The sequence below is a fragment of the Oncorhynchus gorbuscha genome, linkage group LG08 (assembly GCF_021184085.1).
Source record: "Oncorhynchus gorbuscha isolate QuinsamMale2020 ecotype Even-year linkage group LG08, OgorEven_v1.0, whole genome shotgun sequence".
NCBI lineage: Eukaryota > Metazoa > Chordata > Actinopteri > Salmoniformes > Salmonidae > Oncorhynchus > Oncorhynchus gorbuscha.
Window position 1 is genome coordinate 4,748,795 of NC_060180.1, and position 19,258 is coordinate 4,768,052.

Here is a 19,258-nt window from a genome sequence, read left to right on the forward strand (position 1 = left end):
ATACTTTATAATCACACACGTCTTTCATTATATGTTTCCAAAGATAACTAACTCCTGCTGTACATGTGTATCAGCCTGTAAACCTCATTGATGATCAAACACCAGTTGGCATGCTTCTGTGTGCTGTGTAACAGGACACACTGTTCAGTTAAGACCATCTTCAGAAAACACACTAAAGCGATAAGGAATGATGATGATCGTTGTTCACACAGAACACCATCTCTGTTTACACTCATAAAGTCACGTTGTGTGCATGCGTGTTATGCTTTGCAGTCCTTTGTACTTTCCTCATTATGGGAATGTTTTTCCGTAGAGGCCTGTAAGAATGGACGCCTGGACGCCGTATAAAGCTCTTTATCTGCAGTAGTTCCAGTCCACAGTGATTTCAAAGTTCTGTATAAAGCTCTTTATCTGCAGTACTTCCAGTCCACAGTGATTTCATAGTTCTGTATAAAGCTCTTTATCTGCAGTAGTTCCAGTCCACAGTGATTTCAAAGTTCTGTATAAAGCTCTTTATCTGCAGTACTTCCAGTCCACAGTGATTTCATAGTTCTGTATAAAGCTCTTTATCTGCAGTACTTCCAGTCCACTGTGATTTCATAGTTCTGTATAAAGCTCTTTATCTGCAGTAGTTCCAGTCCACAGTGATTCCAAAGTTCTGTATAAAGCTCTTTATCTGCAGTACTTCCAGTCCACAGTGATTTCATAGTTCTGTATAAAGCTCTTTATCTGCAGTACTTCCAGTCCACAGTGATTTCATAGTTCTGTATAAAGCTCTTTATCTGCAGTAGTTCCAGTCCACAGTGATTTCAAAGTTCTGTATAAAGCTCTTTATCTGCAGTACTTCCAGTCCACAGTGATTTCATAGTTCTGTATAAAGCTCTTTATCTGCAGTAGTTCCAGTCCACAGTGATTCCAAAGTTCTGTATAAAGCTCTTTATCTGCAGTAGTTCCAGTCCACAGTGATTTCAAAGTTCTGCATAAAGCTTTTCCCCATGGATTTAAATTCAAAGACACAGTACTATGCTGTTTATCAAGTCTACCAGGTCAGTTGTGAAACCTTTTAAATAGATTTAATCAATTTATTGTAATGAGGCCAATCTGGATGAATTAAAGTTCAATCAAATATACACCGCCATGACAAATAAAGTGTCCACCTATGAATTTACCTTTCAAAACACAAGCGATGTGCTGTTAATCAAATCTTTTTTTTTAAAGTGCTATCTAGAACCAAATAGATTTCTTCGGCTGTCCCCATAGGAGAACCCCTCGAAGAATCCCTTTTGAGTTCATGTAGAACCCTTTTGGATACAGGTAAAACCCTTTTGGGTTCCATGTAGAACCATTTCCATGGAGGGTTTTAGAGGGAATCAATAAGGGTTCTCCAATGGGGACAGCCACAGAACCCTTTTGGAACCCTTGTTTCTAAGAGTGTACACATCCACAATGAATGAAAGGCCTCTGTGTAAAGCGGAACTGCTATTTTCAGGGCCACAAAACCGAAAGCCTGAAACCTTGGAGGAGCACAATGACCATAATGACATCATCATCCAGAGACAGGTAATGTACAGTGCATAATCAAAAAGAGAGGTAATATATCTCTACTCCCCATCCATTCTAGCTGAGCCAGCACCTCTGCCCAGGTAATCTATGGGCCCTTCAACTTTTTCCAGTTTCATTGTGTACCATTACCATTCCGCTCTCCTCTCAGCTACCATGGCCCATGTTTGGTGAGCGTTCTGGCACAAAATGTCCACCACGCATCACCCAGGTGGTTGCCACACATCGGTAGTGGAATGGGAGGAATTATCGCCCATATAGGCATAATGCAAAGTGTTTTCAGGCTTTGTCAAAAGCGCTATATAAATGCAGCCCACTACTGCTAATCACCTCCTGCCTAGCTCCTAGCTCCAGTGTGATTCGGGGTGCTGTGCAAACCGCCTTTACGAAAACATTCAGGGACAAAAACTGTTGTCCTACATTCCAACCACCACAGAGTTCTGTCCACTGCAGGTGCTCTAGGGATGCTAGGATAGAGGTTGGGGGTCTGACATCATCCATAGAAAGAGAGAAGCTATTCGAGAGGATCAATATTCACTGTTAGACAGACATAGTAGAGCACAGCAGGGGTAGAAGAGCACAGCAAGGGTAGATTGAGTTACTGTAGAGAACTGTAGACAGGCAGACATAGTGGAGCACAGAGCACAGCAAGGGTAGATTGAGTTACTGTAGAGAACTGTAGACAGGCAGACATAGTGGAGCACAGAGCACAGCAAGGGTAGATTGAGTTACTGTAGAGAACAGTTGCTCCTGGCTGCAGTGAAATCACTGTGAACTAGAACTACTACAGATAAAGAGCTTCATTCAGGGTCCATTCTTACAGCAGGGCAGGGGAAGATTGAGTTACTGTAGAGAACAGTAGACAGGCAGACATAGTGGGGCACAGAGCAGGGCAGGGGTAGATTGAGTTACTGTAGAGAACAGTAGACAGGCAGACATAGTGGAGCACAGAGCACAGCAGGGGTAGATTGAGTTACTGTAGAGAACAGTTGCTCCTGGCTGCAGTGAAATCACTGTGAACTAGAACTACTACAGATAAAGAGCTTCATTCAGGGTCCATTCTTACAGCAGGGCAGGGGAAGATTGAGTTACTGTAGAGAACAGTAGACAGGCAGACATAGTGGAGCACAGAGCAGGGCAGGGGAAGATTGAGTTACTTTAAAGAACAGTAGACAGGCAGCCATAGTGGAGCACAGAGCAGGGCAGGGGTAGATTGAGTTACTTTAGAGAACAGTAGACAGGCAGACATAGTGGAGCACAGAGCAGGGCAGGGGAAGATTGAGTTACTTTAGAGAACAGTAGACAGGCAGACATAGTGGAGCACAGAGCAGGGCAGGGGTAGATTGAGTTACTTTAGAGAACAGTAGACAGGCAGACATAGTGGAGCACAGAGCAGGGCAGGGGAAGATTGAGTTACTTTAGAGAACAGTAGACAGGCAGACATAGTGGAGCACAGAGCAGGGCAGGGGAAGATTGAGTTACTTTAGAGAACAGTAGACAGGCAGACATAGTGGAGCACAGAGCAGGGCAGGGGAAGATTGAGTTACTGTAGAGAACAGTAGACAGGCAGACATAGTGGAGCACAGAGCAGGGCAGGGGAAGATTGAGTTACTTTAGAGAACCGTACACAGGCAGACATAGTGGAGCACAGAGCAGGGCAGGGGAAGATTGAGTTACTTTAGAGAACAGTACACAGGCAGACATAGTGGAGCACAGAGCAGGGCAGGGGAAGATTGAGTTACTTTAGAGAACAGTAGACAGGCAGACATAGTGGAGCACAGAGCAGGGCAGGGGAAGATTGAGTTACTTTAGAGAACAGTAGACAGGCAGACATAGTGGAGCACAGAGCAGGGCAGGGGAAGGTTGAGTTACTTTAGAGAACAGTACACAGGCAGACATAGTGGAGCACAGAGCAGGGCAGGGGAAGATTGAGTTACTTTAGAGAACAGTAGACAGGCAGACATAGTGGAGCACAGAGCAGGGCAGGGGAAGATTGAGTTACTTTAGAGAACAGTACACAGGCAGACATAGTGGAGCACAGAGCAGGGCAGGGGAAGATTGAGTTACTTTAGAGAACAGTACACAGGCAGACATAGTGGAGCACAGAGCAGGGCAGGGGAAGATTGAGTTACTTTAGAGAACAGTACACAGGCAGACATAGTGGAGCACAGAGAAGGGCAGGGGAAGATTGAGTTACTTTAGAGAACAGTACACAGGCAGACATAGTGGAGCACAGAGCAGGGCAGGGGAAGATTGAGTTACTTTAGAGAACAGTAGACAGGCAGACATAGTGGAGTACAGAGCAGGGCAGGGGAAGATTGAGTTACTTTAGAGAACAGTACACAGGCAGACATAGTGGAGCACAGAGCAGGGCAGGGGAAGATTGAGTTACTTTAGAGAACAGTACACAGGCAGACATAGTGGAGCACAGAGCAGGGCAGGGGAAGATTGAGTTACTTTAGAGAACAGTACACAGGCAGACATAGTGGAGCACAGAGCAGGGCAGGGGAAGATTGAGTTACTTTAGAGAACAGTACACAGGCAGACATAGTGGAGCACAGAGCAGGGCAGGGGAAGATTGAGTTACTTTAGAGAACGGTAGACAGGCAGACATAGTGGAGCACAGAGCAGGGCAGGGGAAGATTGAGTTACTTTAGAGAACAGTAGACAGGCAGACATAGTGGAGCACAGAGCAGGGCAGGGGAAGATTGAGTAATTTAGAGGAAAATAGTGGCAACACCAAAGTTGCCAACACACACTCACACACACACATACACACACACAGAGCGGTTTACAGGTGTTTCTATTGGCTAGCTTTGCTTCCTCACTGTCATCCTGCATACTGAAAGCTACAGTGTGTGAATTCATCTGTATAAAAGCACACTGCTTTACTTTTGTCAGTTTTGACTCATCTGATGAACTCTTATCACATTATTTTGGCATTTCCAAAATTGCTGCACAATAGCTGCAAAGAGCCCTAACATGAAAATAGTCCTAACCTAACCCTAACCTGGAAAGAGCCCTAACCTAACCCTAACCTGGAAAGAGCCCTAACCTAACCCTAACCTGGAAAGAGCCCTAACTTAACCCTAACATGAAAATAGTCCTAACCTAACCCTAACCTGGAAAGAGCCCTAACCTAACCCTAACCTGGAAAGAGCCCTAACTTAACCCTAACATGAAAATAGTCCTAACCTAACCCTAACCTGGAAAGAGCCCTAACCTAACCCTAACCTGGAAAGAGCCCTAACTTAACCCTAACCTGGAAAGAGCCCTAACTTAACCCTAACCTGGAAAGAGCCCTAACCTAACCCTAACCTGGAAAGAGCCCTAACTTAACCCTAACCTGGAAAGAGCCCTAACCTAACCCTAACCTGGAAAGAGCCCTAACTTAACCCTAACCTGGAAAGAGCCCTAACTTAACCCTAACCTGGAAAGAGCCCTAACTTAACCCTAACCTGGAAAGAGCCCTAACCTAACCCTAACCTGGAAAGAGCCCTAACTTAACCCTAACCTGGAAAGAGCCCTAACCTAACCCTAACCTGGAAAGAGCCCTAACTTAACCCTAACCTGGAAAGAGCCCTAACTTAACCCTAACCTGGAAAGAGCCCTAACTTAACCCTAACCTGGAAAGAGCCCTAACCTAACCCTAACCTGGAAAGAGCCCTATAACCTAACTCTAACCTGAAAATAGCCTTAACCCATTCTGGAAAGAGCCCTAACCTAATCTGGAAAGAGCCCTATAACCTAACTCTAACCTGAAAATAGCCTTAACCCTAACTTGGAAAGAGCCCTAACCTAACCTGGAAAGAGCCCTATAACCTAACTCTAACCTGAAAATAGCCTTAACCCTAACCTGGAAAGAGCCCTAACCTAATCTGGAAAGAGCAGATATGTTTCAAAGAGAATACTTCATTTCCCAGCTAGACAGAGAGACAGAGACAGAGACAGAGAGTGAGAGACAGACTATACATACCTTGGCCTAAACATCAGCGCCACAGGTAACTTCCACAAAGCTGTGAATGATCTGAGAGACAAGGCAAGAAGGTCCTTCTGTGCTATCAAAAGGAACATAACATTTGACATTAGGATCTGGCTAAAAATACTTGAAACAGTTATAGAACCCATTGCCCTTGATGGTTGTAAGATCTGGGGTCCACTTACCAACCAAGAATTCACAAACACCAAATTGAGACTCTGCATGCAGTATTCTGCATAAAATCCTATGCGTACAATGTAAAACACCAAATAATGCATGCAGGGCAGAATTAGGCCGAATCCCGCTAATTATCAAAATCCAGAAAAGAGCAGTTAAATTCTACAACCACCTAAAAGGAAGCGATTCCCAAACCTTCCATAACAAAGCCATAACCTACAGAGAGATGAACCTAGAGAAGAGTCCCATAAGCAAGCTGGTCCTGGGGCTCTGTTCGCAAACACAAACAGACCCAACAGACCCCCAGGACAGCAACACAATTAGAACCCACCAAATCATTAGAAAACAAAAAGATAATTACTTGACATATTGGAAAGAATTGACAAAAGAAACAGAGCAAACTAGAATGCTATTTGGCCCTAAACAGAGAGTACACAATGGCAGAATATCTGACCACTGTGACTGAACCAAAATGAAGGAACACTTGGACTATGTACAGACATAGCCTTGTTATTGAGAAAGGTCGCCGTAGACAGACCTGTCTCTCAAGAGAAGACGTGGTGTGCACACTGCCCACAAAATAAGGTGGAAACTGAGCTGCACTTCCTAACCTTCCTAACCTCCTGCCCAATGTATGACCATATTAGAGACACATATTACACAGATCCACAAATAATTTTGTTGATCCATTTCACTTGCTTTGGCAATGTAAACGTGTTTCCCATGCCAATAAAGCCCCTTGAATTGAAAAGAGAGAGAGAGAGACTGATCATGCTGTATCTGTGATTATCTTTGTTTTATCTACCAAAGGGCTCTTTGTCAAATCAAATCAAATCAAATTTTATTTGTCACATACACATGGTTAGCAGATGTTAAATGCGAGTGTAGCGAAATGCTTGTGCTTCTAGTTCCGACAATGCAGTGATAACCAACAAGTAATCTAACTAACAATTCCAAAACTACTGTCTTATACACAGTGTAAGGGGATAAGGAACATGTCTATCGCTCTGTTTCTGCAACAACACAATAGTTATGTCTGAATGTATACACAATACTATTACTGGAGAGAAATACTCATAGTTAATGTTTCCTCCTCATCTCATAGTTAATGTTGCCGTCTCATCTCATAGTTAATGTTGCCGCCTCATCACATAGTTAATGTTGCCGCCTCATCACATAGTTAATGTTGCCGCCTCATCACATAGTTAATGTTGCCGCCTCATCTCATAGTTAATGTTTCCGCCTCATCACATAGTTAATGTTGCCGTCTCATCTCATAGTTAATGTTGCCGCCTCATCACATAGTTAATGTTTCCTCCTCATCTCATAGTTAATGTTGCCATCTCATCTCATAGTTAATGTTTCCTCCTCATCTCATAGTTAATGTTGCCGCCTCATCACATAGTTAATGTTTCCTCCTCATCTCATAGTTAATGTTGCCATCTCATCTCATAGTTAAATGTTTCCTCCTCATCTCATAGTTAATGCTGCCACCTCATCACATAGTTAATGTTGCCGCCTCATCTCATAGTTAATGTTGCCGCCTCATCACATAGTTAATGTTGACGCCTCATCACATAGTTAATGCTGCCACCTCATCACATAGTTAATGCTGCCACCTCATCACATAGTTAATGTTGCCGCCTCATCACATAGTTAATGTTGCCGCCTCATCACATAGTTAATGTTGCCGCCTCATCACATAGTTAATGTTGCCGCCTCATCACATAGTTAATGTTGCCGCCTCATCACATAGTTAATGTTGCCGCCTCATCACATAGTTAATGTTTCTTCCTCATCACATAGTTAATGCTGCCACCTCATCTCACAGTTAATGTTGCCGCCTCATCACATAGTTAATGTTGCCGCCTCATCACATAGTTAATGCTGCCGCCTCATCACATAGTTAATGTTGCCGCCTCATCTCATAGTTAATGTTTCCGCCTCATCACATAGTTAATGTTGCCGTCTCATCTCATAGTTAATGTTGCCGCCTCATCACATAGTTAATGTTTCCTCCTCATCTCATAGTTAATGTTGCCATCTCATCTCATAGTTAATGTTTCCTCCTCATCTCATAGTTAATGTTGCCGCCTCATCACATAGTTAATGTTTCCTCCTCATCTCATAGTTAATGTTGCCATCTCATCTCATAGTTAAATGTTTCCTCCTCATCTCATAGTTAATGCTGCCACCTCATCACATAGTTAATGTTGCCGCCTCATCTCATAGTTAATGTTGCCGCCTCATCACATAGTTAATGTTGACGCCTCATCACATAGTTAATGCTGCCACCTCATCACATAGTTAATGCTGCCACCTCATCACATAGTTAATGTTGCCGCCTCATCACATAGTTAATGTTGCCGCCTCATCACATAGTTAATGTTGCCGCCTCATCACATAGTTAATGTTGCCGCCTCATCACATAGTTAATGTTGCCGCCTCATCACATAGTTAATGTTGCCGCCTCATCACATAGTTAATGTTTCTTCCTCATCACATAGTTAATGCTGCCACCTCATCTCACAGTTAATGTTGCCGCCTCATCACATAGTTAATGCTGCCGCCTCATCTCATAGTTAATGCTGCCGCCTCATCACATAGTTAATGCTGCCACCTCATCACATAGTTAATGTTTCCTCCTCATCTCATAGTTAATGCTGCCACCTCATCACATAGTTAATGTTTCCTCCTCATGTCATAGTTAATGCTGCCACCTCATCACATAGTTAATGTTTCCTCCTCATCTCATAGTTAATGCTGCCGCCTCATCACATAGTTAATGCTGCCACCATTCTGATCATACTCTTCATAAAAGCAGTGACATAATAATCACAGTGAAGACACAGGTTGCATCCAAATAATCTATCCTTTCTCCTGAAGTTTGCACTGGTTCACTACTCCCTAAAAGTGTCAAGGATTTAGATTGGTGTAGGCATGGGCTAGAGGGAGTTCCCACCATATTTCTTACATAGTACCAGTCATTTCCTTTCAAATCCATGAAGGGAAGTGAACAAGTGCACACTTCGGGAGATTATCGGGACACAACCACACAGAGGGGTAAGAAGCTGTGTGTGTGTGTGTGTGTGTGTCTGAATCAATATTTCTCTCATTGTCCCCCTACATGAAATCATGGGAGGGGACTGTGGATCGGTCTTCGTTTGACTCACGATATCTCAGACAGCACAGGCCTGATTTTGACGAAACTTGGGTGAAAGATGTCTCTTGCCATAGAGATCCGGCATTTACTAAATTACATTGATTGGACCGAGGTGTGAGCTATAGTAATTTACTGAAATGTGTGAGTCACACCAGAGAGGAAGAGGCAAAGCAGCAGGTGGCGTCAATGAAGTGTCAAATTTGATTAACAAGAAATGTAATGGCTTATTTGCTACGTGTGGCTTATTTGATTGAATAGAAGTTTCGTAGTTCTTAAGTTGTTTTGAGTGTACTGATGAGTAGGACACGTGACATCAAGGCAACTTTGACAAAAAACACTGTATCGGACTTGTGCCTGTTGTTCACACGCGTACAGTTGAAGTCGGAAGTTTACATAAACCTTAGCAAAATACATTTAAACTCAGTTCACATTTCCTGACATTTAATCCAAGTAAAAATTCCCTGTCTTAGGTCAGTTAGGATCACCACTTTATTTTAAGAATGTGAAATGTCAGAATAATAGTAGAGAGAATAATTTATTTCAGCTTTTATTTCTTTCATCACATTCCCAGAGGGTCAGAAGTTTACATACACTCAATTAGTAGTTGGTAGCATTGCTTTTAAATTGTTTCACTTGGGTCAAACATTTCAGGTAGCCTTCCACAAGCTTCCCACAATAAATTAGGTGAATTTTGTCCCATTCCTCCTGACAGAGCTGGTGTAACTGAGTCAGGTTTGAAAGCCTCCTTGGTCGCAAACGCTTTTTCAGTTCTGCCCACAAATTTTCTATGGGATTGAGGTCAGGGCTTTGTGATGGCTACTCCAATACCTTGACTTTGTTGTCCTTAAGCCATTTTGCCACAACTTTGGAAGTATGCTTGGGGTCATTGTCCATTTGGAAGATCCATTTGCGACCAAGCTTTAACTTCCTGACTGATGTCTTGAGATGTTGCTTCAACATATCCACCTAATTTTCCTCCCTCATGACGCCATCTATTTTGTGAAGTGCACCAGTCCCTCCTGAGCAAAGCACCCCCACAACATGATGCTGCCACCCCTGTGCTTCCCGGTTGGGGTGGTCTTCTTCGGCTTAAAAGCCTCCCCCTTTTTTCTCCAAACATAACGATGGTCATTATGGCCAAACAGTTCTGTTTTTGTTTCATCAGACCAGAGGACATTTCTCCAAAAAGTACAATCTTCCTTTGCTGTTATTCTGGGATTGATTTGCACTTTTCGCACCAAAGTACGTTCATCTCTAGGAGACAGAACGTGTCTCCTTCCTGAGCGGTATGACGGTTGCGTGGTCCCATGGTGTTTATACTTGCGCACTATTGTTTGTACAGATGAATGTGGTACCTTCAGTCATTTTGAAATTGCTCCCAATGATGAACCAGACTTGTGGAGGTCTACATTTTTTTTCTGAGTTCTTGGCTGATTTCTTCTGATTTTCCCATGATGTCAAGCAAATAGACACTGCGTTTGAAGGTAGGCCCTTCTTTGGACACTGTGTTAACTAACCTCCAGACGAGCATCAATGACATACAACTCTCCTTCCGTGGCCTCCAACTGCTCTTAAACACTAGTAAAACTAAATGCATGCTCTTCAACTGATCGTTGCCTGCACCTGCCCGCCGATCCAGCATCACTACTCTGGACGGTTCTGACTTAGAATATGTGGACAATTACAAATACCTAGGTGTCTGGTTAGACTGTAAACTCTCCTTCGAGGCTCATATTAAGCAACTCCATTCCAAAATTAAATCTAGAATCAGCTTCCTATTTCGCAACAAAGCGTCCTTCACTCATGCTGCCAAACATACCCTGGTAAATCTAACTATCCTACCGATCCTTATCTTCGGCGATGTCATTTACAAAATAACCTCCAACACTCTACTCAGCAAATTGGATGCAGTCTATCACAGTGCCATCCGTTTTGTCACCAAAACCTCATATACTACCCACCACTGTGACCTGTATGCTCTCGTTGTCTGGCACTCGCTTCATATTCGTTGCCAATCCCACTGGCTCCAAGTCATCTATAAGTCTTTGCTAGGTAAAGCCCCGCCTTATCTCAGCTCACTGGTTACCATAGCAGCACCCACCCGTAGCACGTGCTCCAGCAGGTATATTTCACTGGTCATCCCCAAAGCCTATTCATCCTTTGGTCGCCTTTCCTTCCAGTTCTCTGCTGCCAATGACTGGAATGCAAAAATCACTGAAGCTGGAGACTCATATCTCCCTCACTAATTTTAAGTATCAGCTGTCAGAGCAGCTCACAGATCACTGCACCTGTACATAGCCCATCTGTAAATAGCCCATCCAACTACCGCGTCCCCATATTGATTTAGTTTTTTTTTGCTCCTTTGCACCCCAGTATCTTTACTTGCACATTCATCTTCTGCACATATATCACTCCAGTGTTTAATTGCTAAATTGTAATTACTTCGCCACTAAGGACTATTTATTGCCTTACCTCCCTAATCTTACCTCATTTGCACACACTGTTTAGATTTTTTCTATTGTGTTACTGACTGTATGTTTGTTTATTCCATGTGTAACTCTGTGTTTTTGTTTGTGTCGCACTGCTTTGCTTTATCTTGGCCAGATCGCAGTTGTAAATGAGAACTTGTTCTCAACTGGCCTACCTGGTTAAATAAAGGTGAAATAAATCAATAAATAGAAAATGCATCCACAGGTACACCTCCAATTTTTTTCTGAGGTCTTGCATGATTTCTTTAGATTTTCCCATGATGTCAAGCAAAGAGGCACAAGCAAAGAGTTTGAAGGTTGGCCTTGAAATACATCCACAGGTACACCTCCAATTGACTCAAATGATATCAATTAGCCTATCAGAAGATTCTAAAGCCATGACATAATTGTCTGGAATTTTCCAAGCTGTTTAAAGGCACAGTCAACTTAGTGTATATAAACTTCTGACCCACTGGAATTGTGATTCAGTGAATTATAAGTGAAATAATCTGTCTGTAAACAATTGTTGGAAAAATTACTTGTGCCATGCAAAGTAGATGTCCTAACCGACTTGCCAAAACTATAGTTTGTTAACAAGACATTTGTGGAGTGGCTGAAGAACGGGTTTTAATGACTCCAACCTAAGTGTATGTAAACTTCCGACTTCAACTTTATCTGTCCTCTCATTGGCTAGAAAGGTCCCACCTGATCTTGCCTCCTCACGAATGCCTTCCAGTCTGAGCACCAATCTCTTTATCTAACATTCCAGTCCTTAGCACTTCTTGTCATTGCCTTTCACACTTGATATGGAGTACAGGGAGTGGATTAGCTAAAGAGACTGGTACCCAGGCAAACTGATTTTCAATTCAGAATAGATGTATTATTATTATTTTAATTGTTAGAGTAGACACTTGAGTATCTGGTCAATATAATGGATACTCTGGTCACACGATGGGGGAGGGTCACACGATTGTTTCAATCAACATATTTTTCTTGAACAATCAAAAAGGACTGGCTTGAAAGACTAACAGGAGGAATTTGCCCTTGTGTGCACAACAAAGCTTCCTTAGACTGGTGATGAGACACCAGTCTACAGAAAGATGGACAGCGAGAGAGAGCAAGGAGAAAAAAGAGAATGACTTTGAAAGTGGAAAATGAGGAGAGAGAGAGAGAGAACACCCACACAGTAAAACATCTTGTTAACTCAGTTATAAAGACTCATTGACTTTATTAGAGCCTCAGAAAACCCACTGCAAAGTTTTATAGTGTACAGCATCCTGCCCTGGCCATGACTTCTGATAAGAGTAAATTCTCTTGATTCGACACAAATTTCATCAGAGCCTTTGAAACCCCTGGAATGTTTCATAAACAATCCTCTCCTGACTAGAGAGGATATTTTATAGTCTTCACCGGACTACATTTTATACAGTCCTCTCCTGACTACATTTTATACAGTCCTCTCGTGACTACATTTTATACAGTCCTCTCCTGACTACATTTTATACAGTCCTCTCCTGACTATATTTTATACAGTCCTCTCCTGACCACATTTTATACAGTCCTCTCCTGACTACATTTTATACAGTCCTCTCCTGACTACATTTTATACAGTCCTCTCCTGACTAAATTTTATACAGTCCTCTCCTGACTACATTTCATACAGTCCTCTCCTGATTACATTTCATACAGTCCTCTCCTGATTACATTTCATACAGTCCTCTCCTGACTACATTTTATACAGTCCTCTCCTGACCACATTTTATACAGTCCTCTCCTGACCACATTTTATACAGTCCTCTCCTGACTACATTTTATACAGTCCTCTCCTGACCACATTTTATACAGTCCTCTCCTGACCACATTTAATACAGTCCTCTCCTGATTACATTTTATACAGTCCTCTCCTGACCACATTTTATACAGTCCTCTCCTGACCACATTTTATACAGTCCTCTCCTGACCACATTTTATACAGTCCTCTCCTGACTGCATTTTATACAGTCCTTTCCTGACCACATTTTATACAGTCCTCTACTTCTATTTAAATTAACACAATAGGGAATGAGTGATAACTGACAAATATATCTACTGCTACTCCAAACTCACTTTTAACTGCAAGGACATTCTTAAGAATCACCACCATACTGTGAAACACCTAGGGCTGTGATGGTCATGGAATTTTGGATAAAGGTAATTGGCCATTTTTCCTCTTCTCTCCTCCGCTCCTGACTGCCTGTGCCATAGAAATAGAATGAATAGAACGGGCATCCTCATTCAAGTCAATGATGGAGTAATGGGTGAACTGGCAGCCATTGCGAGGAGAAAGCAGGAAGTAAAAGCATGAAGTGTACCCATCACTATGTGTTGTAATTTGTTGATTCAATGCAACTGACTACAGAAACTACAGTGCATTGCATGACCACATCAGTTAACATAATTTGAATGATCATTCAACATTAACATTGAAATGATTGCATCACAATGCCAGGCAGCCATTTCAAATGTACCCCCATGAGTTTACCAGTCAAATTGCCATACAAATGTACCCCCATGAGTTTACCAGTCAAATTGCCATACAAATGTACCCCCATGAGTTTACCAGTCAAATTGCCATACAAATGTACCCCCATGAGTTTACCAGTCAAATTGCCATACAAATGTACCCCCATGAGTTTACTAGTCAAATTGCCATACAAATGTACCCCCATGAGTTTACCAGTCAAATTGCCATGAGTTTACCAGTCAAATTGCCATACAAATGTACCCCCATGAGTTTACCAGTCAAATTGCCATACAAATGTACCCCCATGAGTTTACTAGTCAAATTGCCATACAAATGTACCCCCAAGAGTTTACCAGTCAAATTGCCATACAAATGTACCCCCATAAGTTTACCAGTCAAATTGCCATACAAATGTACCCCCATAAGTTTACCAGTCAAATTGCCATACAAATGTACCCCCATGAGTTTACCAGTCAAATTGCCATACAAATGTACCCCCATGAGTTTACCAGTCAAATTGCCATACAAATGTACCCCCATAAGTTTACCAGTCAAATTGCCATACAAATGCCTGGCTACCCATCTTCAGTCAGCTATTCATTTTTATTTGAACCATTACGATATTTTTGTTTTTTTCATGACGGTATTCATCCATAACTATCAGTTACACAGTTATATGGTAATTGTGCCAACCCTTGAGACAGAGTCAAAAAAAAAGAAGATTAATAGTTAATTGGATAAAATTACTCTCCTCAAAACGCACCTCTAAGAGAACGAATTATGAATTGATTTCATAGCAGACAGTAGAAAGTCGCTTGGCTTTCTCTCTTCTCCCCTGTCGTTTTTTCACCATGTTCATTGACAGATGTGACAGGGCTTTCTCCTGATTTAGCTTCTTAATTGGGAAGCTTAAATATAATTTCTCTCTCTGTCTCTTGACAGGTCTCTCTCCTCTTACGTTTGTAAGGAGCACTGACAGCTTTAACAAAGATAGTCAATTACCAAGATGTCTACCCAATGGAAACCCCTCTCTGATCACACAAGTGTCATGGCAGCTGCACTCATGGACAAACTCATGGACAAACTGCTGCCTGAATGCAAACAAATACAATACAAAACAACTGCCTGAGTTGACTTTACTCTATGTTTCTTATGGAAGTACTGGCTTGTTGTACCTCTTGGTTTGACTTAAAACCCCTCTGACTATACGGATTGTTGACAATCCATCCCAGAATAGATTAGCTTTAACACAAAGACAGCAAGCTGATACTGTATGGAGAGAACACACAGCTGAAGAGAACAGCAGAGCAAAGCCAGGCCAGATGGGCTGTTCGCCACCCTTTAAGACCAATGGAATAGTCTCAAATAAATAATGCTATGACCCATTATATAACCATATGCTTTCTGTAAATAGACACAGGACTACATATCCCCACTGCACATTCACACATTTGGTCAAATACATCTTTTTAACCAACAGAAAGCAAGCAGAAACTCCACAGTGACGGTGTCCACAGTGACGGTGTCCACAGTGACGGTGTCCACAGTGTTTTGAGAAAGCAAACTACAGTATAGCAGGTATTCCCATGATAACAGATGACAGATAGCAGCAGTACTAGTTACAGTAAGGCCCCACCACAGGAGACATTGTGTTATGCAGGTGTATGCCTGCATGCTACTCAAGATACAAGAGAGCAATAAGAAAAAGAAAGAGGTTTGACACCCACCATCTCAGATTGTTCTGAAATCATTTCCGTAGCTAGAAACAGATCGGTAAACATTCCTGAAACATTAGTTTGTTGAAATGTAATTTGATCTCAGAGAAATTAAGCTAATTGATTGCACTCAAATTCAACCTTTAAATGTTTAGGATTCACATAATATTCAATAAATATAGTACCCAACATCCGATATTGACCAAACGTCTTCCTACCATTGAGAAAGAGGAATCCAATCAAATGGTCAAAGCCACGGACCCTGACATCAACCCCACCCCAACAACCAGTATACAATATCAGCTCTGTTTGACAAGTAGTATGGAGCTGTGGCTTATAGTATTGCTTCTTCATCATTTGCAATCTATTCCCTGTGAATCTGGTGATGTTTTGAAGTAGCTTGCATTATTTTACCATAAATTAGTGTGAAAGTACCACGGTTTTCCCACTAGATGCCGCTGTTCCTGTTACTGCCGTCACGATGTAGCCTGTTGCTGGTGCGATGTAACACACACATACCCTGCCTGTTAAAGTACTGGACTATACCATACACAGAACACATCAGGCTTGTTTATTAGCCTGTTGCAGTACTGTACACAAAACACAGCACACACAAGATTGCCCGCTTGCACACACACATTACATTCACATTTAAGTAATTTAGTAGATGCTCTTATACAGAGCAGCGACTTACACAGGCACGCATTCACACGTGGATGCATAGCCTACACACACCTACCTATCTAAAATACAAGGAGTCTGAGAAATGTGTTCAAGAATAAGGATCCAATTGAGGTTGATGAAGTCCAAAGCACTGCAGTAAATACATCGGTGGGAAATTGAGTTAGGCGGCAGCAAAGAAGAAAAACGGATCCAACCGTTCATCATGATGAAGTGATACTGAAGTGAAGAGGAACGAAAACTTGAGAGAGAAGATGATGAATCCATTTGAGGACATACAGAGAGAGAGAAAGATCTGCTCAGAATAATGATGCCAGATCATAAATGTATCTGCAACATTCACTATTTCCTCTCTTACCATTATCGCTCAAATTAAACCACAAGCTAGTTTCTAAACCTGCCCATTCATTGCGTGCTGCGGTAGCATATTCTGCATAAATAGTTATCAATGCAATCCAATAGGCTCCTAGGATGTCTAGCAATCCAACACAAAACAAATCACTCTGTGCCCATGAGTCAAGATGGGCTACTACAGCTGCACCCTATCGATCGCATCTCTCTCTCCCTGTTCATTACCTACCGGGGACCCGCTCTCTGTTCATTACCTACCGGGGACCCGCTCTCTGTTTATTACCTACTGGGTACCGGGCAGTTTCGAAAGAGACCGGATGGTGACCAGAATGTCTATGCTGGAAACACATGACCAAGAAAAGAAACACACTCATTAGGCTTTTGTCTATTAACTACATAAGGTACACGATTCGCTATAAACATAATAATTGGAGATATGCTAGGTAAAACGTCAGATCTATACAATGAAACAAACCTTCCCTTTGTAGGCTTGGCTATCGCTCAAAAGCAGCGCAGTTTAGGCTCCCGCAGTTTGTGAATGTTTGATTACAGATAATTAAATATGAAAATGAAAGCTACATTCTCATCCTTTCACCGACCCATAGTTTATCTGATATACTTCTATTTTTATTAATGCGCACGATCCAGGAATATGTGATGATAGACTAAAGAACAGTGCAATATTATTCATGTTCTCCTATCCGAGAATATTTCATCAGGATTATCTCACGTTATCACAAATAAAACATTATTCGTGTCAACACTGGAATACATAGTGGTTGCATTCCCAAAGAGGAAATGAATGTGTGACGGAATTATTGTGCAAATTAAATGAAAAACAGCAAGAATACCTATGTAGCCTGGCGCTAGTTGAAATTAATAGCCTATTATGCAGAATAAAGCAGCTGATTCGCTCTGCGTCCACATATCGCTCATATCATATTTTAAGTAATATCACACCCACCGTATTTTTAATACTTCCGTATGTTGCAGAATTGCTGACAGTTATGTATTTCTGTAGGCTACAGCAGCGGTCGTGAAATGCAGATATTAACACAATTTGATGGTCCAAAGTAGTCCATCAAGCCACGCGTCGTCTCAGGAAGAATTATTTTATAAAAGGCGCAGCAGTTACAATGTAGCCAGATAATTTACTGAAGTGCTCCGCGGTGATCAAATGCTCAAATCCCAGTTCAAAATGTACGCAACGTGCAGAACAAAACAATGAACACTCACCGCCGCTTTCTCGGGTACTAAATGGCGATGATGTTTTGTTTATTTCATAGCCCCCATCTGCATCTGAATGTACAGTAGACTATATGCGTCACTGACTTCCGCGTTAAAATGGAGTGAAAAAAATGTGACGGGTAGAAAAAAACCGTCGTTAAAGGGCAGGCGCTTCAGCAGAGAAGGCGTCAACTCATGTTGCATTGATTGATAAGGGCTGGTCATATTAATGTTGAGATATTTTTATGATGATGATGATAAGGATGATTTTCGTTGACTGTTAAAATGTACATACACCTGAAAACTATCCACACTGACTAAGCAAGATATTATGTATTCATTATACAGTATGTTTCTTCTTCTAAGACATAATGAATACAGACCATGACTAACCTGACAATGTCACATTTTATTGTAAACCTATCCACCTAAAGAGAGTAGCTATACTGAATAGTGAGTGAATAACCCTCATCTAAAACTTTATCCCCTGTTGACAGAGAGCTCTTGCTCCATCTCTGTGAGGCCTGTCACTGTGTTTGATGTGATTACTGATTCCCAGTCTGTCTCTGTGTGGTTGGGGGCTGGGGCAGGACAACAGGGCCTCTGTGTGTGTCTGGAGTGTGTGGGCACCTCACTGGGACCGGCGGATGCCAAAGGGACGCGCGTGTCTGGGCCACTGAGTGAGTGTGTGTGTACGTGTGGAGTGTGTGTGTGGAGTGAGTGTCTGGGCCACTGAGTGAGTGTGTGTGTACGTGTGGAGTGTGTGTGTGGAGTGAGTGTCTGGGCCACTGAGTGTGTGTGTGTACGTGTGGAGTGAGTGTGAGAGAGAGAGAGCTTGAGGGAGAGGGGGGAATAGAGAGAGAAGGAGAGAGGGAAAATGAGGGAGAGCGAGTGAGAGTCATAATGACAGAGAGAATGAGAAGGAGAGAGAGACAGCATGATTAAAAACAGTTATTGTTGAGAACAGAAACAGTGAAACCTCTCTCTCTCTCTCTCTCTCTCTCTCTCTCTCTCTCTCTCTCTCTCTCTCTCTCTCTCTCTCTCTCTCTCTCTCTCTCTCTCTCTCTCTCTCTCTCTCTCTCTCTCTCTCTCTCTCTCTCTCTCTCTCTCTCTCTCTCTCTCTCTCTCTCTCTCTCTCTCTCTCTGACCAAATGAATAACTGCTGTGGCATATCACACTGTTGTGGTAAACAGTATGACTGTGGTATGCCGATGCTCTTATGTGCTTATAAATCCAGTGCAGGCATGGATTCTTCTGAGTGTTTCCTTGTTTTTCCCTGTTGAATGAATCTGGCAGAGGCATAACACAGTCATGTGTACCACAACAATTTGATATGCCACAGTAGTCATCCATTTGGTCTGAAGGGCAATGGGGGAGAGAGGGAACAGGAGAGGGACAGGGGGAATGAGAGGGGGAGAGAGGGAACAGGAGAGG

The 19,258-nt window shown here is 42.3% G+C and overlaps 1 protein-coding gene across 5 annotated transcripts in view; it reads right to left on the minus strand.

The window, feature by feature from the left end:
• LOC124041115 (E3 ubiquitin-protein ligase MARCHF8-like) overlaps nucleotides 1-17,942 on the minus strand; it is a 165,029-nt gene extending 147,087 nt beyond the window's left edge. For 4 of the 5 annotated variants that reach the window (XM_046358302.1, XM_046358301.1, XM_046358299.1 and 1 more), the window contains exon 1: nucleotides 17,834-17,942. The gene's annotated coding sequence lies outside the window, so the exon portion shown is untranslated. Of the gene's footprint in view, nucleotides 1-5,536; nucleotides 5,614-17,561 lie in introns of all 5 variants that reach the window. The other variant, XM_046358298.1, reaches the window with a different exon arrangement.
• Nucleotides 17,943-19,258: the final 1,316 nt, after the last annotated feature.